This window comes from Neolamprologus multifasciatus, chromosome 4 (genome assembly GCF_963576455.1).
Source record: "Neolamprologus multifasciatus chromosome 4, fNeoMul1.2, whole genome shotgun sequence".
Taxonomy (NCBI): Eukaryota; Metazoa; Chordata; class Actinopteri; order Cichliformes; family Cichlidae; genus Neolamprologus; species Neolamprologus multifasciatus.
This window is the reverse complement of record NC_140442.1, coordinates 5,027,387-5,049,670: the sequence shown is the minus strand read 5'-3', so window position 1 is coordinate 5,049,670 and position 22,284 is coordinate 5,027,387. Positions and strand designations below refer to the sequence as shown.

The 22,284-nt window shown below is 43.6% G+C and overlaps 1 protein-coding gene across 3 annotated transcripts in view; it reads right to left on the bottom strand.

The window, feature by feature from the left end:
- lrrc4ba (leucine rich repeat containing 4Ba) overlaps window positions 1–19,128 on the bottom strand; it is a 57,280-nt gene extending 38,152 nt beyond the window's left edge. The window contains exon 1 of one of the 3 annotated variants that reach the window (XM_085156937.1): window positions 18,837–19,128. The gene's annotated coding sequence lies outside the window, so the exon portion shown is untranslated. Of the gene's footprint in view, window positions 1–9,671; window positions 10,744–16,849; window positions 17,193–18,836 lie in introns of those variants that run through there. The other 2 variants (XM_085156935.1, XM_085156936.1) reach the window with 2 other exon arrangements.
- Window positions 19,129–22,284: the final 3,156 nt, after the last annotated feature.

Genomic DNA, 22,284 nt, shown 5'->3' with positions numbered 1-22,284 from the left:
GCCATGAAAATTTGGTAGTATCCACTTTGCAAATCCAAGACTGAGAACCACCTGCTTCCAGATAAACAGTTCAAAACCTCGTCAGTACGAGGAACTGTGTATTGAATAGTACAGGAATAGTTCTGCGATTCAAGGTTCGATAGTCCACACACATGTGCAACCGCCCCGTTTTCTTTCGTGCCAGGACAATGGGGGAAGCATAGGGACTCCTTCATTTTTTTATTATTCCTGCTGCCAGACTGCCAGAAGTCCTTGAAGGTGGTTGTGTTGTCATCTAAATCAGCTGGGGCGACACGATGGGACCGCTCTCAAAAGCAGGTATGGTCAGCCAGACGGATGTGGTGTTGCACTCCTTTAGCCAAACCCACATCCTATTCATCCGTCGAGAAAACTTTACCGCTCTCTGCAAGTTTCTGCCTAAGCCTCTGTTTCCATTCAGCTAGTATCAATATTTACTTAAAAACTTTGTTCACACATAATTTGAGATATAATTTTTTTAAAAAATTAGATTACATTACAAAAAGGTTAAAAGCTCATTAATATTTCTGTAGTGGCGAATTTCTGTCCCAAGCTTTGAAAAAATAATTCTTCCCCTTCTTAATGTGAGCTGTCCAGGTTTATTTCTGACTCATACATACAAACAAAGCTATCATATCACAATGTCATAGTCAAAAAACTGTTTGAAGCACACATTTCCAATGCTGTGCTGGCTCATTCTATTCCACTACCACACGTACATACAGCGCTCATCTTACCCAACACAAATTAAACACACAGTATATATGTTCCTCATAACATCTTATACAAAACAAACATGTAACACAATAAACCAAACAGTACCAAAAATATTCTTCTATGGATTGGCTCTAACAATTTCCATCGTCAAATAATAAAAACCGATTTCTGGTTTAACTAAATACACAAGGCAGTATTCATTTTGACCTGTTTTCGTTTTCACTCCTGTTATTTGTGCTCCAGTTGAGTTACATTTATTTAACCTTTGTCCTTAGCTGAGCTTTTTAACATGCAATGGGTAAAAAAAAATACAGTTTTCAATCTCGTATAATACAGAACACACAAAATATAAAAACTACAATAAATACACAAAACAGGGTACACTGTTTTAAATATATCTCTGAAAAGTAATACTTTAATTTATTAATAGATAAAACAGCTACAGTCCTACTTTGCTCTTCGACAACCCCTAACCTTTGCAGGGAAAGAGCTCATATCTGTAATTAATATGATTGCCTTTTATTGTCTAAATTTAGGTGTGTGGAGTGATATTTTATAGTCGTCATGCTTCAAGTCACTCTGTTACTGTCTTATCTTTAGCAATATCTAAGATAAACACCCTGCAGGTAGCCTGTTGTTACATTTAAGGACTAATTTTAAAGACGCACACACACAAATGAATAAGACTCTCAAAGCCAAGTAGGCTGTATTTTTTTAAGATTTGACAATGATGCCACTGAAGAGGCTTTTCAGAGCCCGACTGCATCAGGATAGGAGTTGTAATAAATATGGCATTTTTATAATATCAGTGGTAGTGAATTCACTTTTTATGTCTTATAATGTCTTGCTTCCACTTGAGCAAAACTGTAATTTTGTGCTCTTTGGCGCAACCTACAGAAGGTCAATGGAGCTTATGGTGGTGTGATAAACTATTAATTAGACAATAATAATCCCCCCCACCCCCCCAAACCCATTTTCTCGCTATTCAATAAACTCCTTAATGTGATCTCATGACAGGACATGCAGTCTGAGATGATGTTACGCTCTCGCAATTTGGTGTATTTTGCTGTAATAAATGATTGCGTTTGGTTATCGGAGTATTATTACAATAAGCGCTTATTTTTAGAAAAGAGCATAAAAGCCTGATTAGGTTATTCTTAAACTGGAGCATTCAGCGTTCCACATTTTAATCACCACTCATCCTTGTCAAATAGGATATACTGCAGCCCCCTCTGCACCGCATCCGTCTCCTACCTCGCCCTCCTACTCAAAATGTCCAAAGACACGGTGTTGCTCTCATTAGGATGCTGAATGCAGAGAGGAGCCCTGATCTATTCAGAATTGCTCCTACAAGAGCGGGGACCTCCTCCCCTTCAGAGGGGGCATAGAGCTCCAGATTAAAAGTCACTGTGTTCACCACCCTGCTAAAGCGCTCCCATTAACAGACATTACATTACCTACCCCACATGTTCAAATCTCTAACTGGGGGCTTCATACCACTTGTCATTACATGCTGGGATAAAAGTCTTTTTAATGTTAACATCGTCACATTCACTACGCCACCTCCCTACTTCAAATGAAATCCACTTATTACTGTCCGTTCTGTGGCGCTGCCTAGTCGGGACGCCGATTTTGTGAACAATTAATCCGTATTTAAGGTTGTTAAGTGTGTTGATACACTGAATTCCTGCGCGCTGAGGGGAGAAGCCAAAGCCAGCAGCTAATCAAAATGTCTCTCAGCGATTTACAGAGCAATGCAAACTGCACTTTTTTTTTTCCTTTGGAGGGGTAGGGCGGTGGGGGGGTGGGTTACACTAAAACCTTTTCCCAGTGTTTCTGAGCTGAGCGTTAGTTGCTCCCAGCTGTTTTGGAGAGGAGGACTTGGTTCAGCATTTCTGGGTTTCACGCTGCCCTCGCTTTCCTTTTTTTGTCGTTTTTTTTAGCTCAGTGTAGAATTTCTTGCAGGAGGTCACACTATAGCATGTCAACCCTGACTCCATGTGGCTGTTTATGTGTGTGACATTTCTGTGATGGGGTCAGACTATGCCGTGTTCATCATACTTTTTTGGTCAGTGTACAATGTGCATGAGCAAAGTTGAACTGGTTTCTTTAAAAAGAAACAATGTTGTGCTACATCTGGAACATTGTATCAGTTGCTCACTCTTAACAAATATAATAAACAGAATACTGGCACTTATTCTAAGTGTTGTTTTTTGTATTTTTGTTTATGCATGAGTTACTGCCATCATCAGCTCAATCCAAAAAACAATAATGTGCCATTTTGCTAAAACAAACATTAATCATTGCATCTGCGTGCCCTGGATTGAAGTCAATGAAAAAAAAGTAATCATCAAAAAGTAAAAGGTAATATGTCATTTACAGTTAAAAGTTAGGTTCAAACAAACACAAAGGGAAGTTTTGCTCTTTGTTGCTTGCACTATAGTCCAGCAGTCAGCTGGTGGAGGCGCCGAAAGATCTGACAGAGTGTTTGGAAATTTGTCAGCATGAACTGAATGAACCAAATTGGATGGGTGTGTTTGGATGAGTATGAGGTCTGTGTGCGATAGAGGTGGAATATTTCCAACTGAAGCAGACATGTTTCCATAATGCACAAATTGATACTGGTTCACGTCTTTATATGCATCATGTGAACATTTTTGGTCCCAGCATACTATATCGGAAAAACAATTAAATATGTATATGTGTGAAGGTGTATGCTGTATTATAATTGGGACATGTGAATAAATATAATTATAAGCGTTTTGTAAAGACAGACAATACAGAATAAAACTGTGACCACAATCTATAAAACAACTGAGCAAAACACGTTATTTCTCTCAGGCATCAGATGGATAACCATAATATAGGAATAGAAATAAATTGTTAACCTCTTAACATCCACTAGCTCACCAGTGAACCATGTAGGGCAAAGGTGGACAATTAATTTTTGCAAGAAGCCTCATGAGAAACTGTGACCATTATGGAGGGCCACACCAACAACTTTTTACAGATATAAAATTATTATTGACCAGAACTGAGTCCATCTTATTGGTGCAGCCTTCCACAACAGTCCCAGTTTTTATGTGACCCCTTGAGCAAATTAACTGTCCACCCCTAAAGTAAGGGAGGGTTAGAGTTGCATTTTAGCCACATGCTAAACAAAAAAAGATTGAGAAACTATACAATTCTGCCTTTTAAATCAGATTTCTAACATGGATTTTTTTTACAGTTTTTTTTTACATCTACAAGACTGATTATGCTAAACAGATTTTTAAAAACTGAAATAAAGGGGTAGATGTAAACCTAACCGTGTCACCATCACAAACTCTGGGGTCACTGGTGACCAGGTGGAGGTTAAGAGTTTAAAATGGATAACAGGATTTTTTTTTAACAGAAATGTGTTTGTATCCCATTTTAGGTGGAGGCACCATTGAAATGTAAGGAAATACACTTTATGGACAACTGAATATAGGATTGTCAAATAAATCGATACAATTGATACAAATTACTATTGGATTCGACGCTCATTTGCAACAGTATCAATACCAACAGGCAGGCACACAGCCCCTCCCGTCACTAGCAGCTGAACACGTGAGCAGCAGTCACCACACTAACCGACACTTTCTGTGACAAGGTGAGAGGTCAGCATAGCTCCAGTTAAAACAATGTTAAACTCATAAGTGTTAAGCCGGCAGGAGCAACATTAGCCATCTGTTATAATTCGTTATCATTAAGGCAGCAGTTAGCAGCTACAGCTAATAACAAAACCATAATGTTAATGTGGGAGCCAGGAAGCAAACATTATCAGTCCAGCCCAAAGATTATGTTAATTTAACAGGATAACATAATTATTTGAGTCTAAAAGGTGTAACTTTCCTCCTAAAGTCCCAGATAGATGCTGAGAGAAGTCAACCAACAACTAGAAAGAAACAGTGGCAGCCTACCTCGACAACTCCATGTGAGCAGCAAAGAAAATCATCTGACGTCAGTTTGAGTGTTTGAAATTTTGCCTCTTTTTCATATTTTATATTTTTTATTGTTTTTGGTACTGAACATGGTTTTGAAATTGGGTTTGAAATTCTAGTATCGTGACAACACTATCCTCTTACACACGGAGTTGCTAGCGCAGTTATCTTTCACTCCTCCATAATTACATGTTCAGCTAAAGATGAATTGATGCTGGTTTGTTACAGTCGTTACAGGGGTGTAATCTGCCTGTCATAACGTAAATTACCATGTGTAATTCTTGCTCTGTATTATTGTCATTTTCTAAAATAATCCACTGATTTTTCGCAGCCCTCTATTTGCTTTGCTGGTTTACGTAACAGGATGCATCTGTTGAGACAACAAAAATATTTTTATCTGGATACAAATGGAGATGACTATTTGTTTTTCTTCATTGACACTTCTCAATTTATTGCATTAAAGTGGGTGTTCTGCAATGACTTATGATAATAGTGACGTGCAGCAGTTGGCTGTCACAGTCACATTATGCTTTTATCATTATGAGTCTTAGTTTGGACTAAATACAGACGCTGCAGTTTGGCAATAAATTCTAATATCTGACATTTTTTGAGGTTTTAACAAGAACCTGAAGGCATCATCAAGTTTTTTATGTTTCATAGGAGTCTACATTTAGTACTGCATTACTGCTCATGAAAATTATATCATTTATATATTTTTCACATCACACTGAAGTCGCATCAAACTAATGTGCATAATGTTTTTCAGCATGAGGCTCGGCAAGTATAAGTACTCCTATAAAACTCATATATTTGGGATATTTTTTGTTTGGCAGTTTTACAGATGAGTTAGAATTTTGTCGCTCTTAATATTTAACTGTTAACACTCCTTTATCCCTCAAAGTCGACCTTTTTCTGCATATGAATGTGGTCAAATTTGCAAATAATGAGGTGAACGTACGTATAAGTAACAGTTGTTGCTGAAATTTCAGACTGCTCCAAACATTCCGTTTGAAACCATTTTTTTCTGCTAGTTGATGTTTTTAATTTCATTGAGCCAAAGGTCCCTAAAATAGTCACATCAGGCACACATCTGGTTGTGAGCACACAACCCCCATCCACCTGATGTTTACGAGGCACAGCCAATCAGAAGAAGGACAAATTAAAGGGAGAGGATGTAGGATAAATCATGATCATTCTGAACTGTGAATCATGCAAAAGTACTCTTAGTACAGTGAAGTCTTTAAAAACAACGGAGCTGGACATGCTTGCAGGCAGTCTTCTGTTGAACAGAACGTGTAGATTAAAATATATAGAGATCTTTGGGGATATTAGCTATAACAGTTCTGCTGATAGGTTTGATCCTTGATCATTTTCTTTTAAAAAAATATTGCCTTCACAGATTTCCAGTATCAGTGCAGCTGCTTATTATTTAGAGTCTGAACACAGTGTGGGAAAAAAACAGGCCTGTATATGACTCAGGTGTGTAAAAGCTCGACTATTAGTTTGACGTCATTGTTGTATAACGACAAAAACATGCCAGAATTGATAACAGCAGGTAATAAGCTTGGAGGCGTTCAATTCCGATAGATGGGATAATTTGGAAATGGTTCTCAGCTCCCATTCCCATCAATGACAGAAAAGGTCACACACTACTGTTTTGCTGATTAAAATCTGACTACACAGAAGGCAACTTATTTCTGTGATACTGGTAAAGTTGTGTTAATTAATTAATTTGTTTTTTTTGTTTTGTTTCGTGGTCATTTCAAATACAGTTTCCCCTGGGCATGTTAAAGCAGTGGTTCTCAAATAGCCAGTTTAGAGCCTGCGTATGATTGAGGACTGCATGGGGAAATGGACACATCAGTGAAAACACTTTCAGTTAGAGTGTGTACCATGTCTGCTCAGCACAGTGCTTTATGTTGTTAATAATCATTTTCATACTGGTTTAGAGTTTTTCAACCATATCCAAGGTGGCTGTTTTTTAATATTGACAGTATCTGTCAATGTTAGGAAGATTTAACCTCCTTCGATGACTAAAACAGGGGAACTAAAATTACAGACATACTCTGTTAGTTTCCTGCTGGGCTGCAATATCATGGTATGACATGAACTATGTGATAACATGATTGCATTGTTATCTTAGGCCTCAGTCCTATTAGGCGTAGAGATGACTTTACAACCCCGAGGCAACCACTGTTTGCAGGGAAAACTGGTTAGTCAGTGGTTGTTGGAAGTTGCTGGTAGGTGAAATGAGTTGCTAAAGATTCGGTCATGCAGACCTAAAGTCTAGTGCAGGGGTGGGCAACTCCAAGCCTCGAGTGCTGGCGTCCTGCAGGTTTTAGATCTCACCCTGGGTCAACACACCTGAATCAAATGATTAGTTCATTACCAGTCCTCTGGAGAATTAGCAGACTACCCCAGTTAAAATGTGGTGAAACTGTGGAAAGTGGAAGGCAAATCAGAAATAAAGCTGGTTTGCCTTCAAAGCGAAAATGGGACTTTTTAAAATGTACTGGTTGCAGCAGTAAGTCACAAGTTTTACTTTGACATTTTTCACTTTCCCGTTTGCGTTGCCCTTTCACTACTGCCTGGTGAGTAGTTGGCAAGCGTTTGCAGATAAGTTGGCATCTTTGATACAAACCACAGTGACTTGCTGGCTACCAAAGCCATCACATGGAGGTTTTTGGTTCTGCACTCTCTTTGAAATCGATTTCATCTACTGACCTCGACCAGTCGCCATCCAGTCAGCTGTTATAGCGACTTGTGGTTGCCAGGTGATCACCGACCAGTAGCTAGGCCTGTGTGCAGAGGCCTTAAGAGGTCAAAACTCCAGCTAGATTTCAATTACTCGACCAACATGTTTGACTTTTTGCCTTATCAGAGCACATCATCACAACCAATCTTATTTAAGATGTTATAGACAACATTTTACATAGGACGGGTACAAAGTCGGAAAAAACAACCAGTCATCTACATTCACAAAGATATCTGAAAGTTAAACATCTACAAGGATGGGCTGATATGGTCAAGTGATTTCAGGCCAATCACAGACAAAGGGGAGTGTCCAAGAAGAAACATGGGTGGAATGACGTTTAAATTTTGCTCCATAATGTCTTTGGACGTCAACACCAGGTGAGCACACAGTTTTGTATTTTTGGTACCTATACTTATTTTATTTAAAAAGTTGATATGTTTCCATTTTGACCCCGACAAAAAGCCACAAGCCAAAATATGTCAGTCAAGTGAGTGCTGCTGGAGTTTTTCTCTCTTCTGACTTTATTCTCTCCTCAGTGCATCTTGGAAGTGGGTGAATTTGTGCCAAAGACCTCTAATTTTTTTTCATTCTTATGAAAAAATTATGATAGCAAGGGCTGCACTTTGAGAATCATATGCTAAAGGGCAAAATACACTTCAGCACTGCTAAGGGAGCTTAATGGTTTGCACTATTTAGGTAGTGGCAAAGCCCCAGAGTGTGCACTGTTTGCTGCGTATAAATGTAATGGCTGGAGCCTGGTTTGATGCACATCCATGTATCAGGACAAAGCTCGCTGCATCTCTAATTGGAGTGAGGAGTCACTGCGATTCAACAATGCTGTGCAACAGCCCCACTTTGAAGTTAACAAGAGCTTTTTTTTTTATATGTAACATTAAGTCGAGTCCCCCACACACTTACATCATTTACACACACACACACACACTCCAAGCTAGCCGCTCCGACTGAGCACCTTTAATCAGAAAAACATTTGTTTCTAATTAGAACAAGTAATGTCATTACAAGTCTTCCTTTACTACTCAAGGTCAAAGTGAAGGTCATCGATACATGATTTCACAAATGGAGTTGTGGACTCTCTTCCAGCTACATAGTGTAGAATAAGAATGAGCAAATGCCTGAGAAATAATGAGAACAGCAACAGTTTAAAATAAAAACGATTAAGATATTAACTGCCTGTGCAAGTGAAGTGCTATTCTTTAAAGCAAAGGAGAATGCTACGACTGCATATGTTCTGTTTGAAAAACATTTTCTGCTACATGACTGCAACACACCACTCAACTGTCTGCTCGCTATAAAGAAAAATAAATTAGATTAGTTATAAAATGGGACGTTTTCAGCACTGATGCTGTCATATTGCTGGTGTTTTGCACGTTAACAACATACAGAACAAAGTGAATTATTTAACCAAAGGAGTTCTCTGCAACATGTGATGCCAGATTTTACACTGGAACAAGGTTTAACTCGGACAACACGGGTGGAAAAAGGGAGAATGAGTATTTGCTAAGTGTCGTGCAACATGTGGAGCAGAGGTGGGTACACGTTTATTTGGTGTGCATCTGTGTGAACGTCTCCGGCGAATCCTCGCGCTTTTACGCGTAAACCTTCGTCTTTTTCCCCAAACAAACCGACGGCGTGTGCGTTCGTGAGTGAGTGATAAGCAACACGCTCTCGGCCCCCCATCCGTTCAGGCCTCGCCCCAGCCTTCTCTATGAGTGACGCGCTGACTAATACACAGACAGATAAACACTCACACTGACAAACACGATAAGGCTTTGCCCACAAAACACTGACACGGACTGACTGATGGACGTCTCCATGGAGACTAGTCACCAAGACTGACACAATGTCTCTCGCCGCTGAGCGCCGTGCCAACTGAATCAGAGAGGTGAGGGAGAAGAAATGGAGATAGAAGGAGCGATAAATAGTGTGCAGCACCAGAAAGATTACAAAACGCCGTTGAAATGTTCCGGCCTGCGTGTGGATGCAGTGCGGATCTGCTCTAAAGCGCCACGTGATCGTCTTCGCTGCCCTCCGATCGGCTCCTCTCACACCTCGGTCTCACCCCATCACTTACACCTCTCCATCACTTTTCCCCCTTCACACTCCTCTTCTCTCTCTCTCTCCCCCTCCTTTGTGCTCGTCTCCTCGCCCCGCTTTCCTCTCTCTACACCTAAGGCATGTTTATTTCCACACCTCACCTCCTCTGCTGATTTCTCCACCCTTCTTCCTCTGCAGGTTCTTCTCTCCAGCCCATCTCTCTCCCTCTCTGTCTCATTCCCCCTCTCTCTCTCTTACTCTCTCCCACGCTGTGCGAAATGGAAGCTCTCACAGAGACCTGAGGTTGCCATAGTAACCTGCCATAGTAACCACTCACCATCTTGCGTCTCTCCGTCACATTGGCGGGGGCTAGGGGCGTCCGCGGCCCTGCTCTGCAGCTCCCAAAGCGGGGTGTCAATTCGCTAAACCCTGCAGTGTGGAACCGTGGAACAGTCCCTGGATCGAATCGGATTTTGGCCAAACAAAAACTCTAAATGACTACGCCTCTAAGAGGAGAAATAACTGCGTGATAACTGGGAAAAAAAACAACTATTTTATCTTCGGATTTGTTTGATCGGTCAGGTCACTGCAAACCCACAGCTGAGAGGAAAAATACAACCATTAAAGGAACAGTTCACTCCAAAATCAAAAATACATGCCCGTCCTCTAGCCTGTAGTGTTGTTCATCCACCTAAATTAATCTAGTTTGAGTGCCCTGCTTTTAAAGCTATCAGCTGTTCAGATGCCTGGCTTCTCTTGGATGTATTAGAACTAAACGGCGCTCGCCTTGTGGTACTCAAAAATCCAAACTCAACAGCAACGCCAGAATTCATGACCCGGGTACTCTAAAAGCCCACGAACTTTGATGTGAGCAGTTTTATTTATTAACTATTTTCTTACTTTTTTTTCCCTCTCGCACTATGCATCACTGCTCTGTCACTCTTAGAAGCTCTACTCATCCAGTGAAGACAGCAGAGAGAGGGAGACCTCTGTTCCTGTGCCAGGAGAAGTCGTCGTGATGCTGACCAGAGATTTCTTTTCTTTTTTTGCAATGCCTTAAATAAAAAATCCTCTACAGGGGTGTGAAAAGTCGCTTAATCTCCCAGCAAAGTCGCTAAGTTAGCAGCAGTGAGGTCATCTGAAGTGTGATGCTCACTACTGGGAGTGTGAGGGAGGTCAGTCAAACAAGCTGAGTATACAGTCAACATTTTATAAAAAAAATAAATAACCAAATCTGAAAATTCAGAATTAAATACTCAAAAAAAGGATATCCAAATGATTTAGTATTTGACACAGTTTTATTTTTAGGTCTTTATCTACCTGCAAAGACAGGTGAATACCCATGACTGCAGCACCTTCAGCTAAGCATTCATATTAGCTAACTGCATGTTTTCTGGATTGGCCGATGTAGACAGTAGAAAGAAAATAGCTCCTAAGGTGAAACTGATCGCAGCAAGGTTTGTGGATTTTTTAAAAAATTAGTATATTTTTGATAAATCTATCATGATTTCTGGAAAGAGACTTTTACGACTTCACTGGTATTTTGTCATGAGTGTAACGGATCTGTTTTTCCTTCTCCTCGTGGGACGTTTGCTTCGTGTGGTTTAGTGTGTCGATATATGATAACTGAAATGTGCAGGTACTTGGCCGTGATTGATGTGCCATCTTTCAGCTTGCAGATGATTGGCTCCGGGCTGAGGACAGTCTCGTGCCATCGTGGGCAGAGATTTATTCATCTTCCTCCTATTCCAACCTGCCACACGTGTTTCCACCTGTAGCTTTTGCTATGCGGTTTGCTTGACAGACTAAAGGGGTTTGTAGTGGTGGGATGCTGTTTCTTTTGACATGTTTCCCCCATGCTAGGCAGGTAAGTTGATGTATTTTGGTTTATTCCTATCAGGTCGCCTTCGGTATATTTCTTTAGATAGAACTCTTGGTTATTTTGGTCTTTGGTAAATGGACTGGTTCTTATATAGCGCTTTTCTACTCATCTGAGCACTCAAAGCGCTTTACACAACTTGTGCATTCAGACCCATTCGCACAAGCACATCTTTCTAAGTGCTTTCTAGATAACATTCACACACATTCATACTCCGATGGATGCATCGGAGAGCAATTTGGGGTTAGTATCTTGCCCAAGGATATTTGGCATGCAGACTAGGGGAAGCCAGGAATCGAACCACCAACCTTCCGATCAGTAGATGACCTGCTCTACCACCTGAGCTACAGCCACCCCACTGTCACTTTAGAGATAACTATATCAAGTTCAACAAGTTGTTTCTGTGCCTCATCGGGAAAACTAAGATTCTTCATGTTTCTCAACTACCCCACTTTTGCACTTTGAGCACCACAAGGCAAGTAAGGTCTAGTTTTTTGGTATTCATGAGAGGGCAGACATAATATCTCCAAAAGTACATAGCAGCTCACACCAAAGCAATATCGATAGATTGGTCTGGGATGTTCTAACTCTTTAAGTCTCTATTCTAACAGAAAAGTTCAAACTAAGCCTCACTGAGGGTTTAGTATGGGAAGTGGCTTACCATATCAACTGTTTTGAGTCTGATAGAGAAATTTGAGCCTGAACACCTCGCCGCTCCACCACCCAATCTGAAAGCTACCACAAGAGAAATATGCAAGAGGGGCACAATATATAAATAAACCAGTACAACTGAGTCAACACTCTACATATATCGCGGGGAGTCCGGGGACTTGGAAAACAAACAGTGAAGACGTGCACAGGTTCACGTGATGGCACCGAGAGTAATCGTCCTAACCATACAGCAGAATCTGCGATTTATCACGGCGATGGCGCGTAGCTTTGCTAACTGCCTCCTCTGGGGCCCTTAACGGCCTCCAGGGACGGCTGCTGGCATGTCTTATCGCCCACCCCCACCTCGGGAGCCGCCATCTCACGGTGACATCGGCGCAGCCCCCGTCGCTGCCCCTGAAAATACGACAACCTCCAACCAGCTACAAAAAGGACGTTTGGATTACGTGTCATCTTGTGCGACAGCGTGCCCACGCTTCTCTCCAGGCGTCTCATTGTGATCTCTCAGAGCGCCGTGGAAACCAAACCTGTCTGTGTCAGGCTTGAATCACATGTAGAAACAACAGCGGGAGGAAGAGAAAAAAAAGAGCGAGAGAGAGAGAAAACATTTAGCATCACACTTTGGTCATCAGGATTATAATTTCTTGCTTCTGTTTCTTGCCATCTCCATCATCAATATTTATACTGTCATCAGCATCAGCATCAGTATGCCACAACTGTTGTGCCTCCGGCCAGCACAGCCAGCCAGCGAGGCAGACAGAGGAGGCCTCAGCCCGACTCTGCAATGCTGTATTGAACTCTTATGCCACCACTGACCCGAAACAAACTCCCTCAAGACTCTGTGCATAGATGCAGCCAAGCCGGCAGTAGCTGTAAAGCAGGGTGGTCATTGAGGCCTGACCGCCTTCATTACCCAATCACATTTACTAATACTTAATCTAACCAGGAGAAGATAATATCTCTTCTATTTGCCAAACTCAATATCAGACACTCAGAGCTGACCGCTCTCTCTGGCGAGCTCATTTCAGACAGCACAAACCGAAACTGCATCCCGACTGCCACTCACGGCGACACGAGGAAGAAACAGCCGCTTTCAGCCAGGAGATGATCGGATTTTTGAGCACCTCCGGGCAGCTCTCCCAATGTGCCTTCACGAACTCATGAGGTAGGAGGGGGAAGGAATCGCCTTAGTTCATTTTTTCAGGCGTCGCTCTTCACTTTAGGTCATGATGAGAATATACTCCTCAGGGGAAATCTCACCATTTCTAATTATGTCAATTCAATGGATTATAGCTTTCATTTTGTGTCATTAACCATTGCCAATCTTCCAACTATTATTCAATAATTAATGTCTGGACAATCATCATGTTCCCCAAAGGGCCAACACCCAGGCCTGGACAGAAGACTCAATCAAACCAATCATGGCTAATTATACCCACCGCGCCATCATAGGGAGCTTAGCATTTCTGCTCTGCACGGGTCAGTGCTCATGCACTCGCTGCCCCCTGGTTACGGGGATTCAAATTGTGCCACATCATGCACAAAAACAGAATCTCGGATATCCAGGCGTGGCGTGAGCACGTGGCGACCGTGTGCGATACGATCCCAGCGTCTCAGATGGATCCCTCGTCGTGCTGCATTTTGAGCTGAACGCCGGAGGTTCCTCCCACAATTCTCTGCCTCTCTTGGCTGATCACTGACTCTCCCTTCACCCTTCAACCCGTGTACATCAGCAAGTCTTGCAGCCATCAATCAGTGACACCGGCGCTCTATGAAGAGATCAGCGGCCAGCTTGCCCTGATTAGAACAGTTTAAGTGTCATCTATAATCTCTATCGGGCTCTGGCTCTTTGTCACAGAAATGAGCGCGTGTGCATAAACACACAGGTATGCACAAACTCAGGCAGACACCATATTTAGGGCAACAGTTACTCCCTTTGCATTCTAATGTAACAGCGAATTAATGCAGTCCATTGTCCTTTTACAGTAAGGGGACAAAGAAAGGCAAACTACACTTTAACCAGATTAAAAGCACCCTGGCTTCATTTGGGAGATGCACAAATCATTGGGACAATATTTTAGGGGGCAATCATTTATATGCTGGACTCCTCTCGTGCCCTTTGCCACCTAGGGTGTTTGTTTTTGGAGGATTTGCTTCGACTTTTCTATATCTCCTCTGGAAATAATCCGCAATGACTCCACTATTCCGACAACGTTAGAGCAGTGGGGGGCTGAGCATTATCTCAAAGTCACACCTTCCCTCTAGGCCAGGTGTGCAGGTGTAATTTACCATGTCCCTGTTAACCTGCTTGCTTGTTTTCATCAAGCTCGTCGGCCATGCATAAGCGGTGTGCCTAGGAAATTAAAGAGCAGCTTGGCCTGATTCCTCAAATGACTGAAATTGCTCAGCCGGTGCTTCATTTGTGACACAGGAAGGAGTCAGTGGGATGTGTGTGTCTGTGTGTTCAATTTATCAGGTGACAGTTGAAATTTGCAAGATGACCCACATGCCGTTTCTTTTTTTTAAGTGGTCAGGCTGTAGAAGAGGTTCAGAATATCCTTCGGGAAAGTGTTGACTGCTATGTTTTATTTTATTTATTTTTCCACCTTTCACACATTTTAGAATTAAAAAGAAAATCTGCCAAATGTCCTTCCTTTGGTTGCCGACAATTTAGACCTTGGAGCTACCAGTGTCTAAATGTTCCCGTTACATGAACAGAGTCCATGAAGAGGAAATCGGATGAATAAAACATTCCACCTGCATCCCATTTAACTAATCTGTGTTAACCTTTGCATGTGAATCGTGACATTGTTCAATTTTAATAACATGCATATTAGGTCAAGAGGTGTCATGACTTTGCACCTTCAGGACTTCATAGAGATCTGACCTACTGTAAGTTGTGCATTAGATTCCCCCTATTTCAAGGTCTTTACTCATTCAGTACAGGGTCTTCTTGATTTTATTTAAAATTAAAATCCCAAGGATCACAAGAAATCACGTCCCTCCGTCCATAAAAACCACATCACAGAAGCTAAATAGACTGCTGTCTTGTTTGAGTGGTCACATTCTCATATGTGGCTGTCTTTTAGTAAGTGAGGTAACGCTTCGGTTTGTGGGGTTGGTGGGAGGAGGGTAGCAGCAAAGTTCAAGATGAACAAATTCCGGTGACATTCCGGCCTGGCTTTTGCGGTAGTGAGATGTCTTGATATTTTGAAGCGCTGCCCCGAGCTGGAGCACCTTGGCTTTAAATGCGATATCATGTGACAAGCTTCTCGTGAAGCCCGAACCTTGCAGTTACTGGTGCTGTTGTAAATACAGTTCACGATCAGCTAAGAAAGAAGCCTCGCTTCCTCACTATTGACCATAAACCAATATGATCGGATGAAATACATGCTTTTACGAGCAACATAAAAACTTACCATCCTCTTAAAGTTTTACGTCTCTAGGCTTATTTTGGATCCAATAGAAAGGATGTGCAGCGGAATGAGGGCCCATAAATGGTATATGCCGTGGTCATTTGCTCGACTGTTTTAGCTACAGTGATGTAGAAATTTATAGGTACTGTAAAGAGCTTTGAATTGTGGGGTGTAAAATGCAAGCAGCAAACAGTCCTGCTTTAGCAGTATGAGCGGATGGGAGGAAATCCATACTGACACAAGCCATCTTCCAGTTAAAAACACACACACACTTCTTCTGAACCTCCCTGAAATTCGGCTTCATTTTCTTCCTTCCAGGCATGCAAATCTGCTAAAACGTACACTGTTGGAGGGGCTTCTCGGTGCAACAACACCCCCTTCCCCTTCCCAAGCATAACTACAGACACACGCAGATCCTTCCAACCTTTTTCTTGTCTAATCCTGCCCCAGTGCCCCAGTTCACCTTCCTACACCCCATTAATAACCTATTCTGTCTGTCATAAAACTCAGGAGATCATCCAGCTGGTCCACAGCACACACATTGCCAGCAATCTCCTCCCGCTAGTCCCAGTCGGTTCGGATTTCTCTCAAACACTGCACATTAGCATTTAAATCCCCTCATAACCATATCATTGTGTTGCAGATAGAGGCAGTAGATCTTCATTCATCAGTCCTAATCTATCTGCTCCTTGTTCTCAGCCGGAGGGGCCCCAGGCTCTGACTCAGAGCTTAACCCACCGCGCGTAAGCCGCAAGGTGCCTGCGCATTTTCCTCCAAATCTGGGGTCATCAACAGGGGCCAGCGAGGGTAACTGAAGCCCAACACACACACATTAACATTGTAAACTGGTCCGATTAGGGGGGGGTTTAATTGAGTATATTTGAGTGAAAGCTGCGCGTTAAACGGATCATATATTAAGCCCTGTCAACAGCTTGTGCTACAGTGGATGCTCCTCTTATCGCCAAGGTTAGATTAACTTGTGCTGAAAAAGCACACAGAACACAAACAGAAACAAGAAACACATCCCAATGAGCTGGTGCAAAGTTTGAACTGCGCATACGGACCAAATCCAATCATGCAAATCAATAGAATTGAATCGATTCCCTGTCACACACGTCTGTCTTGTTGTCACGCGTAATTCCTGGATATCAGCCACCTTTAGAGGCCTCTCTCGGATTCCAAACGAGGACAGTTCCCAAATCACATCCGGTCATGATATGATTTCCAACATATTAGTAGTTTGTAGCGCGTGAAATGCACTTAACTGTCCGCCACACTCTCTCTCGCGCGCGCGCACACACAAGCGGACACACCAGACAAACACCAGAATGTCACGAAACTGCACCCGGACTCTGAATGTCATCGAGACACTTACCTTTATTTTATTATGCTACCATCAAGTCCTGAAACACATCTTCGCTCAAAGCGCGCGTGTCGGTACTCCGAGAGCTCTCACCTTCCCTCAAATAACAGCGTATTCCACTGCAGAGCAGCCGACGCTGTCTTCTCTCCCTCCTCTCGCTCTCCTCTCTCTCTCTCTCTCCTCCGTCTCCCTCACTGTTTCTTCTCTCTCTCCCCCCCTTTCTCTCTTTTTCTATCTCCCTCTCTGATTGATTCACCCTTTCCAAGTGCTGCGCTTCTACCGCTGGTAATGAGAATTGTCTCAGACATCTTCAGGTGGATGGAACCACTGGTCGATTCAGAGGGGATGGGCTACACTGCCGGGACAGTTTTTCTTTTCTTTTTTTCTTTTTTTTAAAAAAAATAAAATAAAATATATATATATATATTGTTATTTTAAATTCTTACTTTTGAAGCAAAAATAATGTTAAATGAGTGATTTGCGTTAGTCTCCGTTGCACATAAAACCTAAACAGTCAGTTGCAAACGCGCTCGTAGCATTAAACAGCCTATTAATAACGCAAAAATGGGATTACATAATAAACAAATGCATCCAATGTAACAGTAACTATCACCTTCCTATGTGTTATGGTTATAATTAGTCACAGGAACCCACACTTTCGTTGCATTTCACTATTCAGCTGCGGTGTTTTCTTACATTTGATCCCAGAGACAGTCACGCACGTGTCCATATGCTCGCATAATCTCTATAAAATGACGGTGATGGTGCTGTTTACTGCTTGTTACAAGGAACACTGCTGCTTGGTCGGTTCCCTTGGCAACACTCACGCACACGCAGTGCTGAGCCCCACCTGTGCAGCGCTACCTCGTTGGATTTGAGTCCTGCTGCCATTGTGGATCCCGTCGTACGTGTGGCATATACAGTACGCGTGCGGGTATATTGATTGGCATCCTAAGATGGAAGAAAGGAGGGGTATTGTGTTGGGCGCGGGGGGGTTTGAGCGTGTTTATTTCCCAGAAATTAACTTTCCTTTTTAAAGAATGTGAGCACTAATGTGATTGGTTTCAGGTGATGACAGTTTGGGCGAATGAGGGAGTGAGGTGAGGTTTAAGGTCAGGTTAAGGTTGGAGGTCTGCTCGGGGTTGAGTTGTCAATCACTTCAGCAAGATATCAGCGGGGAGATGTGCGCGAGAGGGTGGGTGGGTGGTTGAGTGTGTGTCCATCAGATAGCAGAGGGTAAGAGGGAAGAGGGGATGAGTGTGTGAGTGCTGTGGGGGGATTCAGACGGGTGATTAGTGCTGGATTGATAATGTTCTATATCGAGACTCAGTGGATCACTCTTCTCACATTCTTGCACCTCAACGCCAGCACTTCATCACAGGCACGTGTTTTCATGCACACACTCCTCACACACGTGTCTTCCTTCCAGCACTGCTCCCGGCTATCGCGCGCGCACACACACACACATGCAGGCATGATTTAGATGGGGATCAGGGTTATGACTGACCCCTGCATATTTAGTCTGGATGCAGCAACAGGGTGGCCAACCTGTTCCTCTCTCTTATTAAACATTGCACAGTGCACACTCTACATGGCCTTGGCTGCTCTCTTCCACTTTATGCACATGACCCCCACTCCCCCACCCCCACCAAACCCACACACACACACAAACAGCCCCACGCTCTGCAGTGAGGGTCTAGCAGCATCCGCGCTCCGTCCCAGTCCTCTGTAATTCCAACAACAACGGCTCTCGCTCAGTGCTTTTTGCATTGCGTCGCTCCTTCGCCCTTCTCTCCACCCCACCCTCCCTCCTCCCCTGCTGCCTTCCTGCCTCCCTCCCTCTCTCTCTCTCTCTATTAAATTTCCAGTCACACAACAGTGCAGTGGATATCCCTCCCTCTCTCTAACTCTCACACACTCTCCACCAACACGTCCCTCCTTCCCTCCCTACTCCCTGTCCTCCTCTCCCTCCTCTCCCTCCTCGCTCCCACATACATACCTCAGTAGTCTGTGGAGGTGTTGTCGTCGTCCCGGATCTCTCCCTAACGCTCGCTCTTGATATTGACTGTTCTCTCCCCTCCTTCACTTTGAACCTCTCAATCTCGCTCACTCTTGATACAAGGCTGCTCTCTTTTCACCTCCAGTTGTCTCACCTCCCCCCTCTCTCCCTTTCTCCTCCCTCCTTGCCTCATTATTTAAAAGAGCCCCCTCACATTTCCTCCTCTTCCTCCCCATCCCACCCTGTTTGTATCTCTGTACTGCAGTGTCTGCTCAGGCTATATGGTACGGAGTATAACCTTCCCTCCCCTCTCTCTCCCTCGCTGTGGTGGGTGTGCGGGGCTCGCTCCATCAGGCCAGACTTTAACTGACTGATTGAGTGGACACCACAGGCCGATAAATGAATAAAGATGGGAGCCACTGTGAGGATTAATGTGCCTCATATGAAGACAAAAAGCTTGCCATCTAGTATTTCTGCCTCTGCCCCGTGGATGAGGTTGCTCACGCCTTCTGTGCTCTGCCTTGTATTGCTGTGTGTTGTGCTGCGCTGGCATATTGGTTGAGAGATGTGCAGGCGCTCTCTTTGCCCTGGGTTATGTTTAGGTCCTGTGGCCTCGGCGGTAGTTGCTGCGCCGGGGTGAAACCTTTGCCATCGCCTTACTGCGCTGGAATGGCGTGGTGAGAGGAACTGGGGCAGATATGCCGGGGGTGTAGGGAACAGGCCTCCTGCCTTTCTCCTCCTGCCGCTCCCTTCTCACATGCTGTCTCAAGACTGAACTCTTCGCAGCCTCCGAGGCCCTAACAGAGCCCTGATCCGTATCTGATGGCGAAGCAACACGCCACAGGCTGCAGAGATCCTAACCCGTGTGATACCAAATTGAACATTCTGGCCGTCGTGACAAGCAAGCGAGGGTTGAATGCTCCGCTTATAGCAGCGTAGACCATGAAACACTTGGCTTTCACCCACAGAAAAACAAGAAGCTCCTTTAAACACAAAGTTAACCAAGCCTGTATCTGCAACACTAAAGCTAATACTCCTCCCTTATCACTAACAGCCCTATCTGGCAACCGCATCCATTAGGGCTCAATGGAGACATTGATCCTCCCACACCCAGGCCAAGTGGACCTCGACCACAAAGCTCCTGAAGACAGATCCAATTTTAGGTGTTATACGCTGCTCTTACCCGCCTCCTTTTCCTCGTCGTCTCTCCACACGCACCCTAATCTCATCATCACATCTTCAAACATGACCACCGCGACTCATTCGCACTACGTGGCGAGGCTGAATAATAAGACACGTCTCTCGTGCCTTTTCCGTCTCTCGCTCCTGTCAACACCTCCTCCGGCAGGGCGTAAAGCAAACTCTGCCACAGGCCTATAAACCCCATTATGCCGAGCAGTACTTCTTGCACCATGCTGTGTAATCTTCATCTCTAGCTTATAGCCAGGCCAAACTGGCCCTTAAACTGGTCCGCTGCTTTCCTCGCGGTGGCAACGCAGACAGCAATAACCAAAATGTCACCCGGCCATCAACATTTTAATTTCAGGCCCAAACCACTTTGCAGTAAAAAGTGGTCAAACAGCACAGACTGTGGGCACACTGTGTGTGAGGATGTGTCCCGGCACGTAAGGGTAACTGCGCTTAATATGTGTAATCGTCTTTTTAATGCAAATGTCATAAATCTATATGAGGCACACAAAAGAAAATATCTTTACTCAAATGCTCGATATTGGAATGTTCGGTATAAAGCACCGAGTTGTTTTATGGTTAACTTGCACGTTTCATATCACATTTAGTGTCTTTGTTCCACTTTCATATGCCAGTATTTTAAAGAAACCCATTCTAAAGGCACTTGTTTTAATTTCCCCTTTTTGAAAAATGTTTTAAATATTCCAAAGTAAGGGCAGCACGGTGGTTAGCACTGTTGCCGCACAGCAAGAAGGTCCTGAGTTCAATTCTAACATCAGGCCGGGGTCTTTCTGTGTGGAGTTTGCATGTTCTCCCCGTGTTTGCGTGGGTTCCCTCCGGGTACTCCGGCTTCCACCGTCCAAAGACATGCAGCTTGTGGGGATAGGTTGATTGGATAACCCAAATTGCCATTAGGTGTGAATGTGAGTGCGAATGGTTGTCTGTCCCTGTGTGTTGGCCCTGCGACAGACTGGCGACCTGTCCAGGGTGTACCCCGCCTCTCGCCCTATGACAGCTGGGATAGGAGGTTTCTTCCTGTTAAAAGGGAGTTTTTCCTTCCCACTGTCGCCAAAGTGCTGCTCATAGGGGGTCATATGATTGTTGGGTTTTTCTCTGTATCTATGAAGCGCCTTGAGGCGACTTTTGTTGTGATTTGGCGCTATATAAATAAAATTGAATTGAATTGAATAGGCTCCAGCGCCCCCCGCGACCCTGAAAAGGATAAGCGGAAGCGAATGGATGGATGGATATTCCAAAGTGAACTAAACTAATCAACAAAATCTTGCAGAAACAGCTGCTGTTACTGTACATCCAAAAATCAAACAAAGCCCAAATGGTGCCAGGTTGTACTTTCCCTTACTAACAATTTGTACCATAGGATGGTGCAGTGTGATTTTAACCAGGCAAGGCATTAAAATGCAAAATTTAACAATATGTATTATATATAATTAAAGCAGAAGAATTTTTTTTTAAACCTTTTTAACAAATCTACAGGTAAAAAGCTTAAAAGGTCAATTCTGCAGAGGGGGACCGCAAAAAGGACATTTAAAAGTTAGCATGCAAAGAAAAAATGTTCTTCTTCTGATGCCCAGAAAACACAACTGGGTCCATCCATGCATTTGATTAATTGTTTATCCAATTCAGGTAGAAAGGGTGGAGAAAGAGCGAAAAAGAATATTATTGTGCTGGAGCTAAAAGCACCAAGAGGAGACGAGTATATGGAGGAGAGTGGCGGGGTCAAGGAGTGCCAGAAGCAAGGCTGGAGGGCAGGGTACTGCTCTGGGTGCTTCGTGGGACAGTCGCTCTGCCAGGCCTACACTGGGCTTGGCATCACAGGTGAGAAACAAGTCTACAGAGAAAGCGTCAAGATGGCTGATGACGAAGAGTGGACATTTGTGGGCAGCTGCCAGAGCAGAAGTTGAGGTCTGATTAATCCTGGCTGTGTCGCCTGGCTGAGGGTGTATCAGAAGGGCATCCAGTTTAAAATCTTTGCCTAATCAAACATGCATATCATCAACAATATCATTTTCATACTGGATTGGTTGGAGCCTGGGATGAAACACCAACTGGCTCTAGTGCTGTTGGCCAACAGGGTGCCAGTGGAAGACAAAGAAAGAGGAACGGGGGAAAGCATGGCAGAAGGACGACTCGTGGGTGTAGTGGAGAAGGACATGCAGAGAGGTGGTGTGACAAAAGAGGACACTAGGGACAGGGTGAGACAGTCAGACAATCTGCTTTAGTGATACCTAAAGGGAGCAAC